Source organism: Marmota marmota, unplaced genomic scaffold (genome assembly GCF_001458135.2).
Source record: "Marmota marmota marmota unplaced genomic scaffold, marMar, whole genome shotgun sequence".
NCBI lineage: Eukaryota > Metazoa > Chordata > Mammalia > Rodentia > Sciuridae > Marmota > Marmota marmota.
In genome coordinates, this window is record NW_025999869.1 from 2,908,224 (window position 1) to 2,918,948 (window position 10,725).

Below are 10,725 nucleotides of genomic sequence, written 5' to 3' on the forward strand. Positions count from 1 at the left end.
CCCCCTTTCCCCCAGAGCATGCTTTTGTCATCATCAGCTTCATCAGGTTCTCCAGTGAAGGTTCCGGTTCCTACATCCTGGCCTCCTATTTCCCACCCTGCGGGGCTTTTTCAGGAGGAGCTCATCAGCTCCGGTCATTCCTTTATGCACAGGATGCCACCTCATTATATTAAACGTCCTGTGCTGTGGCGATGATATTTCTGGCTTACTCTCACGTGATCTTAGGACCCCACGGAGGCGAGAAGATGCAGCGCCCTGTGTCCTGGGGGCCCCTGGCTTTCCTTAGCTGGGCCAGCCTTGGCCAAGCCTCCCGGGCTGGACTTTGCTCTGGGATTCTGAAGGTGACGAGAGGCAGCGGGGAGCCCCTAGTCACCTGGCTGGCCTGCGTGCTGTGCCATGGTGTCAGGGCCATTCAGGCTCCATGCAGACGGCTCCCAACTCCAGTCACAGCCTCCTGGCTCAGGTGTCACCTGAATCCCAAACAGAACCTTGAATTGTGCCCCACCCCATGACCCCCTGGGGAAAGGGAAGGACAATCTCAGGAGCCTTTGCCAGAAAGAGCCTGGTGGCTTTGTTTTTGATTGAGCTCTGGTTTGCTCTTCCACCCACATCACCTCCCAGCTATGGGTCCTCATCCCTGAATCCAGCTACCTCCTTAGGAAGAACCTGTCAGCCTCAAAAACATTAGATGGGTGCTTGGCCTGAGTCCTGGGCCCCGTCTAGAATTGACAGAAGCAACTGTCCAATCAGCTCCCTGTACACGATCACAGGAAACTATACCAAGACCAACAACAAAGGGAGGCCCCAGAAGATGCCACTCCAGCAGGAGGAGATCCTAAACAGGGGCTTACAGCCCCAAGTCTGCACACTGAATCTTGCATGAACACGCTGACACCAAGCAAATAATTTTGACCACAATTATTTGACTCTCTTTTAAAATGAATAGCCATGATTGAGATATAAAAAATAAATAAATCAGTCTCCTAGATTGAGTGCCATTAATACCATGAATGTTCTCAGATATTCATCATTCATGGACAGGATAGAGACTCTGTGCCATAAAAAATTGAATCTTGAACTGAATCTTTCTTTCAAAACTGGCTTTATGGCTGGAGATGTGGCTCAAGCGGTAGCGCGCTCGCCTGGCATGCGTGCGGCCCGGGTTCGATCCTCAGCACCACATACAAACAAAGATGTTGTGTCTGCCGAAAACTAAACAATAAATATTAAAAAATTCAAAAAAAAAAAAAAAAAAAAAACCCTGGCTTTATTGAGGTCCACTTCTGATAGTCAGATTCACAGTAACCAGTATATAGTCGGGCTTTCCCACCCCAGCTCAGGGCAACCACCGGTCTCTTACCGTCCAAGTCGGCCTTTTCTGGGGCTCTCCTGCAGGTGGGAGCGTGTGACGGTGAGCCCTTGGGTCTGGCCTCTGTCTCTCATGAAGACTCTGAGGTTCCTCTGAATGGTGGCGAGTGCCAGGGGCTCGCTCACTTTCCCTGCTGGATGGTGTTCTGGTATCTGATGGGCCACACTTTGCCTGGCATGGCTGACGGACAGTTAGGTCCTTACCAGTTCCTGGCTGTCACACACAGAGCTGTTGTCCAGGCTCTGGTGGAGTGAGTTCTGGTGCTGGGAGCCATTAGCCAAGTAGGTATGACAATTTCCTTGCCAGCGTACCCCATGTTGCTGACATTTTGCAGTGACATTGAATGTAGTTGACCTTGCTCAAGGACCAGGGCGGATTAGGGTGTTCCTGGTTTAACATAATCGGGTTTAGGGCGTTCCTAGTTTAGGTTCCAGGTTTAAGGTTTAAGATTATTCCTGCTGGGAATAGGGCGTATCCTGCTGCCTGAGTTCCCCTTGAGTTCTCATGGGATTCAGACAGTATATTTTGGGAGACAGAAGCCCAGTGAAGGGGAATTTGGGAGAGAACGTGGATTTGGGCAGAGAACGTGGATTTCCCCAGAACGTGATTGTAGACGGCTGGTGTGAGTTTGGGAATAAAGAGTTGCTGTTTGAATCTACAAGCTGTGTGGTGGCTCGTGATTTTGTGCCCAGCCAGACTGCGGCATTCTGGTGCCCCGACGGTTCTGTGAACTCAAGCAAGTCAATTGCTTTGCCTTCCAGAGAGCCCTGGAAGGACAGTGCATTCCGTTTCCCTGTGGAGATGAGCAGGCTCTGTGAGGCTCCTGAGGTCGTCCTTCGAGGTCACTGGCGGAGTTAGGATTTGAACTGGGCTCAGGGGCAGGGCCACACTAGTTCCCTTTAAGCTGTGAACCATTTTGCATTTTAACTTTTTAATATAACTTAAATAACACTCTACACTGTTAAATTCGCCTTGGGAGTGGTTGAATTTCACCTTCAGTTGTTATGTCCTGTTCTCTTTTATTAAAATGCCTCAACTTACAGAAAGCCGCAGGTGACATTACGATGATATTTGTGTTTTAGGTTTTGTCCACAGTTCCTGGCTCTCATCTTCCTCCTCCAGGCAGCCCACAGAAACTCCGGCTTCTCTTCCCTAGGTGGGCCATGGAAACTCATCTTTCCACACCTTGCTGTCTTGGAGCTGGCTATTCAAGGCATGATCTTGTTTGATGGCATCGCTAAGACCCCCATTTTGGAAGGGGTCCTGCCCCATGCCCAGGGGGAAGGAATGCTGCCCAGGGAGGTCAGGAACACTGCACAGACAGCCCTGCTGGGCCCCCAGCCGATGACTGGCACTGGATCAAGCCTTTTTCCACAGTCACATTTGGACTTGGCCATGGGTCAATCGTGCCAACGCACAATAGCATTTGAGAGCTGGAGATTTCTGGAGGGTGGAGCTCCTGGAGAGGGCTCAGAGGCCCTGTGACCCTCCCATGCCCAGCCCTGTGCGTCCCTTCTCCTGAATCCTTTGCAACATCCTTCACAATCAACTGGCAGCTGTACAGGGTTCCCAGGGTTCTGGGAGCCCAAAGAAGACCATGAGAAGCCCGATGTGTACAGGTCAGTCAAAAGCACACCTGGGCTTGCAACTGGTGTCTGAAGTGTGTGGATGGGGCTGGTGGGGGCAGGCTGGGGACCTGACACTGCCTCCAGGCAGGCGTCCACTGCAGAACTGCTTGCTTGGTGTGTGGGGAGCCTGCCCCCCACATGGCATCCAAGCCGTCTGTGCCACGAGGGTGGGGCAGAGACACAGCAGAGGCTGAGCTGGGCTTTCTCTGCATGCCTAGGGCCTGCCTTGCCTTTGGGTGTGGGCTGGTGCTGTAGCCGTCCCTCCAGGACATGCTTGCTTTACACTCTGAAGTCACAGAGTCCACGTCACAGGAACCAAGCATTCAGGCTTGTAATGGCTGGTGCTAACAAGATGCATCATGAAGACCTCCATCACCCCTCTGAGTGGTTTATCAAGAAAACTTAGTGCAGTTCATTACTTTCTGGGGGTCGGAGGAGGAGCTGGGGATTGAACGCTGGGCCTTGCATTGCTAAGTGGGTCTGCTTCACCACTGGGCACGCCTGCTCCGCTTGCTCCATTACTTTCTTAACCAAAAGATAGGACAGCAGATTCCCAGGTCTATACTCTGTTAGTGACGTCCAGGGCTGTTTTCACACTTCAGATTAAAACAGCCCAGGAGAGCAGGACGGCTCTCCAGAGCATTGGGCTTGGTACATTAGTTACTGGATTGCTGGGACCTCGGTTTCCTCATCTGTAAATGGGGACCATGGGTCAATCAATCGTGGGGGCCGTCTGAAGACTAAAGACTTGGCAGTGGAAAGAGAGCCGGCACCTACAGTAAGCACTGGGTCATGCTGACCATGACCACTGTCTCCCCAACAGCTTCCACATCACCCTGGGACCCCGTGAGGCCATGCAGCTGGACTCCCCATTTCACTACGAAAAACTTCAGACATAGGAAAGACTGAAAGAATCCCATCCATGCACACCCTGCTTCCCCGCAGCTTTACTGAGATATACTGAATAGAAATGGTACCTATCCACGTTGTGCAACGGGGTGTTCTGACCCAGGAGAAGCGGTCTCCACAGTCGAGCTGGCAGATCCATGGCCTCACAAGGTCATCTTTTTTTTTGTGTGTGTGATGAGAACACTGAAGACCGACTTTCTTAGGAAACTTGAAGTGTGTGTGGTCACTATGGTGTCATTAGACCCCCTCATCCTGCACACCAGGAACTTGGTGCCCTTTGACCCAGGTCTCCCTGTTCTCCCCACTCCTGGCTCTGACCACCCCATTCCACTTCCTGGTCCTACGAGATTCCACACACGAGTGTGTGATTCCCTTTCTGCGCCTGGCTTACTTCACGTGGCTCCGTCCTCCGACTCCACCCACATGGCCACACGTGATATCTTGCTGTATTTCATTTATTTCCTGATGGCTGTGTTTTCCCCCGCAAACCATCCAACAGCAAATAGCCGTCAACATGCCCTCATTGCTGGACACCCCAGCGTGCAGCTCTTGAGAGCAAGGTACTGTCCCCAGCAGCCACCAGGGTCGGTGATGCTAAAAGACCACCTGTCCCCACTCAGGCTGTCTGATCCCACAGAGGACACTGTCTGGCTTCAGATGTTTTGCCAATCTGATGAGGGCAAGCTGTCTCTGCTGTGGTTGTGTAAGTCTCTCTTAGTACCACTGAGATGGAACAGCTTTTTACATGGTCAAAGGGATCGTGCACATTTTCCCTTGAGTATCTGCTCATGGCTTTGGTCCATTTTGAAATCATATTTTTGGCTTCTTCACCTCTGCTTTTAAGAACGCCTTAATTCCTGATGAGATTAAGGAGTTAGTTACAAATTGTGAATATTTCTGTACAAATCACAAGTTACAAACGTCTTCTCCCATTTGTCTTACGGAGCTTGTAGGCATGAAAAGCTGGCTTAAAAAATGGGCTTTATTATTATGCAGCTGAACTTACAAAGCTTTTACTGGATCGTTTCTGGACTTGGAGTCCTAGACAGACTCAAAACTTTCTTGCTCCTGGTTTATACAGGAATCCCCTCACGTTTTCTTGTAGAAGTTGTAAGATTCCATTTGAAAACCCCATCTCTGGAGCGCTTGGGGTCTCTCTGGGTTTTTGGTGGGAGGTCTGGATGCACTTTTACTGCTTTCCCAAATGGTCATCCACTGGTCCCCTCGTGGCTTAGCGACGACCCTGCTCCGGCCACTCCAGACGTGGACATTCCCCCTGTGTCCTTGGGTGCTCCTCTGGACCTCCCCTGTGCCCCCTGTTCTGCCTTCCACGTCCACTTTCCCAACAGGCTCGAGGTGTGCATTCCTGCCTGGTGGCCGACAGGAGGCTGTGACAGCCCTTCTTTAATATTCCTGGCTATTTTTGATTGTCTGTTATTTAATATCAACTTCATAATCAACTTGTTAAATTCCAGGGAAAGAAACCAAACCAAACAGCCCACCTTCATTCTTTTCTCAAGGACTGTGCTAGGCAGTCTACTGACCTGGGCCAAAGGGACATCTGAGGGCAGGCCTCAGGGCACGGAGTCTTCCAGGACAGGGGAGGCACACAGCTCCGCTGTGCGTATATACGGGGTCTCTGAGGAATGGGTCCTACAATAGGTTGGATTGTGTCCCCCAAAAGATACACTCAAGTCCTAACCCAAGCTATACCTCAGTCCTACCTCAGAACCTGATCTCATTTAGAAATATGGTCTTTACAGAGGTAATCAAATCACAATGAGCGCATTAGGGTGGTCCTAATCCCAGTAACTGGTGTCCTCTGGGGGAGAGGTAGTTCAGACAGACAGACATGCGTGAAGAAATAGCAATCCTAAGGTTGCTATTTCCAGGTGTGGTGGTGCATGCCTGTCATCCCAGTGAGTCAAGAGGCTGAAGCAGGAGGATTGAAAATTGAAGGCTGTCCTCAGCAACTAAGCAAGACACTGTCTCAAAATAAATCCCAGAGCTCAGGAGGCTGAGGCAGGAGGATTGCGAGTTCAAATCCAGCCTCAGCAAAGCTGAGGCGTTAAGCAACTCAGTGAGACCCTGTCTCTAAATAAAATACAAAATAGGGCTGGGGAGGTGGCTCAGTGGGTAAACATCTCTTGGTTCAATCCCTGGTATCCTCCCAAAATAAAAAAAAAGATGAAGGCAGAGGTGGGGTGGCATGCCTGCAAGCTGCCAAGGAAGGCTAGAGACGGCCAGCAAGCCACCAGAAGCCTTGTGACAAGCAGGCATCAGATTGTCCCTGGAACCCGAGGAAGGAGCCAAGCCCGCCGTCCTCCTGATCTCAGGCTTCAGCCCCCAGGTCCCCGAGTCTCCGTAGCTGGACCACCCTGAACGCAGTGCTCTGCTACGGCAGCCCTGGCCGACTACTGCAGGCCCCTGGAGGCCTCTTAGGCCAGAAGTGAGCCTCGCCTCAGCTCGAGGACACCCCAGCACACTGCGCTCTCCTGTCCCTGACCTCAGGTCACCAGGCCTGTTGCCCGCCTGCTTTGCAGTTGGAAGAAGGAGGCTGTGAACACATCAGGGCACTGGAGGTGTGACCTCACTCTCCATGGGTGGCCAAACCCACTGAGGCCAAGGCCAGCGCATGAGTCACTTGTCCACTGTGGCTCAGTGGGTCAGGGGGGCCAGGCAGAAGGCCCGAGTTCGGGGGATATTTCCTTCCCCCTTTCCCTTAGAACCTAGAAACAGCCTCCTACAAGTTATCACCACAAGAAATAGTGAGATGGCAGACGCCCCTCCCTCGTGTCACGCCTGCCTGTGCCATGGTGAGATAAGGACAAGGACTTAGCGGGCAGGGACAGAGCATTCGCTGTGTGCCTTTGGACAAGCTACTGAACCTCTCTGGGCCTCAGTGCCCCCTTGTCTTCTCAAGGGGGTGGGGAGGGCCCCTACCTCACAGAGTGTGTGTCACCGTCACAGGAGGAGCATTTGGTCAAGAGCCAGGTTCATAGCAACAGTCATCACTATTCCCAGGAACGGCCCCCAAATAACTTACCCAAAAAGGCAAGGTTGGCCTTCCCAGTTTGGAGTCCTCACCCATGATCCCGAGCACACTGCCCAGAGCGCCGCCTCCTGCTTCCCCAGGGAAGAGGTGGAATAAAGTATGACCTCATCTGCCCCCGCCAGCGTTAATTACTGAGCGCTTTCTAATTATGAAAAGGAAATTATATCTCAATTCTTACTCTGTTAAAAAAAAAAAAAAAAGGAAAAGAAAGAGCCCTCAGAGGCTGTCACTTCTGGGCCAGGCGTCGGCCCCCAGCCAGCAGCAGGGGTGTGGCCGGCCATGGTGGGCAGGCGCGTCCTCCGTCCAGGGCAGCAGCCTGAGTCATCAGGCCCTGCTGCAGGTCGGGCCTCCAGCTCCTGTGCTGTCCCCCTGTGTGTGTCCAGCCAACCTTGCTCTGAGTTCTGTGCTGGGGACCAAGAGGCAGAACACATGTCCCTGCTCCCTGGCCAGGGGGAGGGACACAGTCATCACGGGGCCTGGTCCCCGCGGGGAACCCTAGGGTGGCTATTTCCACACACATGGACCCTCAGCAGGGACTTCAGGGCTGTCACTGCTCCCAGTTTAGGGGAGGGAGGGGGACTGAGGCCCCAGGAGACAGGAGGGAGGCGGCAGGTGACAGAGGCCCGCTGCCCAGAGCCCCTGTTCTGCGTCAGCCTGTCCGGGGCCCTTCCCTGGCCCCCCCATGTTCTACCTGGGTGCTGGGTGCAAAGGGGCCTGATCCCCGCGGAGTGTCATTGGCCAGGTGACTTTCCCACCCTGGGCCTGGCTACCTTGCTGGGTTTGTGGGACCCGGGGTGTCATTGGCTCTAAGGGGTCTTTACCAGCCCACACACCACCAAGAAAGAAAAGTGCCATGGCTTGCCGTGTCACAGAGGGGTGACGTGTCCCCACTCCTAAGTCACATTCCCGCCTGGGAACAGCGTGCCTTCCATACAAGGAAACACAGCAGAAGCAGTGACTGCCTTAAACAGGGCCTCACAAGCCCCGAGTGGCTACAGGCACAAGGCTGGCCCTTCCTGATGCCACCAAACCCCTTTCCAGCCAGCTGTGGGCCTCAGCACAGGTCAGGGGTGAGCAAACTCTGCCTTAAAGCGGCAGAGTGAGTACCTAATGCTTTGTGAACCACAGTCTCTGTCACAATGCGTGGGCCTACGTGCCGATAAAACTTTATTTATAAGCACCCACAGTTGAATTTCCTGTGACTTTCACTTGTCACAAAATACGAGGCTTCTTTCTATTGTTTTTGCCCCCGTCATTTAAAATGTGAAAACTACCCTTGTGAGCTGTGCAGAGGCAGGGGCTGCCTTGGCACAATGGGCTGGGGGCTGCTGATCCTGTCTCCGGGCTCTTCATATCGGCCCGGCAAGAGACACGCGTTCCTTATTCTCATTTTATCAACCAGGCAGTGTCATAGAAGCCGCATGCCCGGCCACACACAGCTGGGAAGTGGGCAAGCTGTGTTCCAACCCCACAGTCCAACAAGCTCGGTTTGAAGAACGCTGCTGCCCTAAATATGTTTGCCTTTTAACATTTTTTCCTTTTCCTCTTGGTTACCAAAATTACACATTTGAGATTTACAAGGAAGAAAAGGAAAGTAACTCCACCCTCCAGAGATAAACAGTGTTGAAGGTTTTGAAAAACACGACGCACCCACACTGACTAGTTCCAATGTTCTGAACACTGTGTGACTTGGGAAGAGTTGCTTAACCTCTCTGAGTCCTTGTCTTTTACATAAGGGAGCTGGATGAGCTTTGTCAGCTCGGCAGGCTCCCAGCCCTGACTGTGGAGATGGTTTGCAGGGATTGCACAATAGCAGCTGGCTCTGTCCTAATGCTTGGGTGTGGAGGGTGAGGTCAGCCTTTGCCAGCCACTCAGGGTAGGCCTGGGTGGCGCTCAGTCAGCCTGCCTGGGGCTACACACTGAATGGCTGTGGAAAGGTGCAGGGACCCTAAGGCTCCAGCTGGGGTCCTAGGAGGCCCCAGGCTGGTTCCAGGCACTGCCCTCCCTACTCAGGGAGGAGAGTGCAGAGCCAGCTGGGAGGCTAAGGCTCTGGCCAGTGGGTGCCTGGCCTCAGCTGGAAGGACTGAGGCCTCAACACAGCAGGGGGACATGGCTGGATGCCTGGGCCCATCTCTTGAGCCAGACAGAGTTTGGATCTGTGTCTAATGGTTACCAGCTGTGTGACCTTGGGCAGGTCACCCCTCGGGCCTATTTCCTTCCTAAAATTTGAGGTCCATCAGCCCCCCTCAGGGTCTCCCACAAGCTCATGAAAGGCCACCTTCTAGGGCCCGGCATGAGGAAAGGCTCAATAGGCATGAGTTCCAGCCCTTTTTTTTTCTGCTATTTTTCAACATTTAAAAAATCCGACCCTCTCCCTGAACAGAGCAGGTTGCTGCATTGTGGTCCATCGAGATAAAGGAAGCTCAACCCAGTAAAGTCGCGCCACCCTTGGCCATGTGCATGGTGCCTGCCCTGTGCACGCCTTGTCCAGTTACCCGCCATTTTATACTGGACCCCTGGACTGCTCTGATGCTGAATGCCCTTCCCTGTCCATGCCCCACAAGGACTTTGGGTCACTTCCCCCAACTTTGCTCCCTTTCGGCAGGAAGCAGCTTGGAGATGTCGTCGCCCGTTTTTCCACAGACATGGAAGGTAGACCGGACCGTGGGGCAATGCAGCAGTGTCCACTTTATGCTTGAGATGTAGCCCTTGCTGCTCGGCCACTGCAATTGATTTTTAAAATGGACATGTTTCTTCCCTTCCTAATCTCAGGGGAAATAGGATTACCTCTCTCCCCATCCCAGGCAGAGTTATCCGTCCTGAGGACACACCCACCATAGGAAGGAAGGAGTCCAGACTGGGGGATGGTACCAGAGGGCCTCAGAAATGACCATCTCCCCAATTAACAAGTGAATTCAACTCCAGACAGAGAACAAGGGAAATGCAGCCTTTGAATCACCTCTTTAAAAGCCCCCTGTTGCTGCTGATGGGCAGAATCATAGCCTCTGGGACAGGAGTCCCCTGTGTTTCTCTTTTGCTAGCAAAGTAATAAACCTTCCTTTTCCTTTTTCTCAAAAAATTCTACCTTTTCACATATTGTGGAACTACTGTGTGCCACCAAAGGCAACAGGTGGGGGACTTGGAGGGGAGAAGACAGTCCCGCTGTCAAGTGAGTGACTTTCACCCTTTCATCCAATCAGACATCAGGAGGAGGTCCTCCAGGCCCGGGAGGAAGATGTGGAAGACACAGGGGAGTCTCCCTGACAGCAGTTCTGGCCTCACGTCTTGGGTGGTGGAAGACCCGATGGCATACTGGCTGGACGAGGTGGGCAGAGCGAGCAAGGGCCCTGGTGGGAAAGAAGGAGAACATTCGAGGAAACCAACCCACCAGCGTCAGCCAGGAGTGGGAGCTGAGAGGGACAGCCAGCCAAGGGAGGACCCCGTGGGGCTGTGGATGGGGTGGGACACAGGGAGCCCCAAGAGGTCCCTGAGCTTGATGACCACCACATGGTGAAGGGGCTGCGGACTCTGAGAGAGCGCGCGTGGCTGGGGCATTGTCCCCTCTCCTGTGAGCAGACCCAGGTGTGGTCCACCCCGGCCCTGTCCTCCCAGTTTGTCTTTGTCCTGCGTGGGCATCATTCCCAGTTTACAGAGGGGGAAGCTGAGGCTCAGAACTGACGAGCTGCCTGCCCACAGGCACCAGGCAGACGGTGGCCAGGTCCGCTTTCTAATCGCCATTCATGGGAGTGCCCCCCCCCCCCCAG

General features: G+C 53.2%; 1 protein-coding gene and 1 long non-coding RNA gene across 2 annotated transcripts in view; one reads left to right on the forward strand and one right to left on the reverse strand.

The window, feature by feature from the left end:
• The window catches only part of Dusp1 (dual specificity phosphatase 1), a 24,790-nt gene that overhangs the window by 6,815 nt on the left and 7,250 nt on the right, over window positions 1–10,725 (forward strand). The window lies entirely within an intron of this gene.
• Window positions 1–10,725, reverse strand: part of LOC125620398 — a 15,965-nt gene that overhangs the window by 2,802 nt on the left and 2,438 nt on the right. The window contains exon 2 of the long non-coding RNA XR_007352031.1: window positions 6,953–10,308. This is a non-coding gene — a long non-coding RNA (uncharacterized LOC125620398). The remainder of the gene's footprint in view (window positions 1–6,952; window positions 10,309–10,725) is intronic.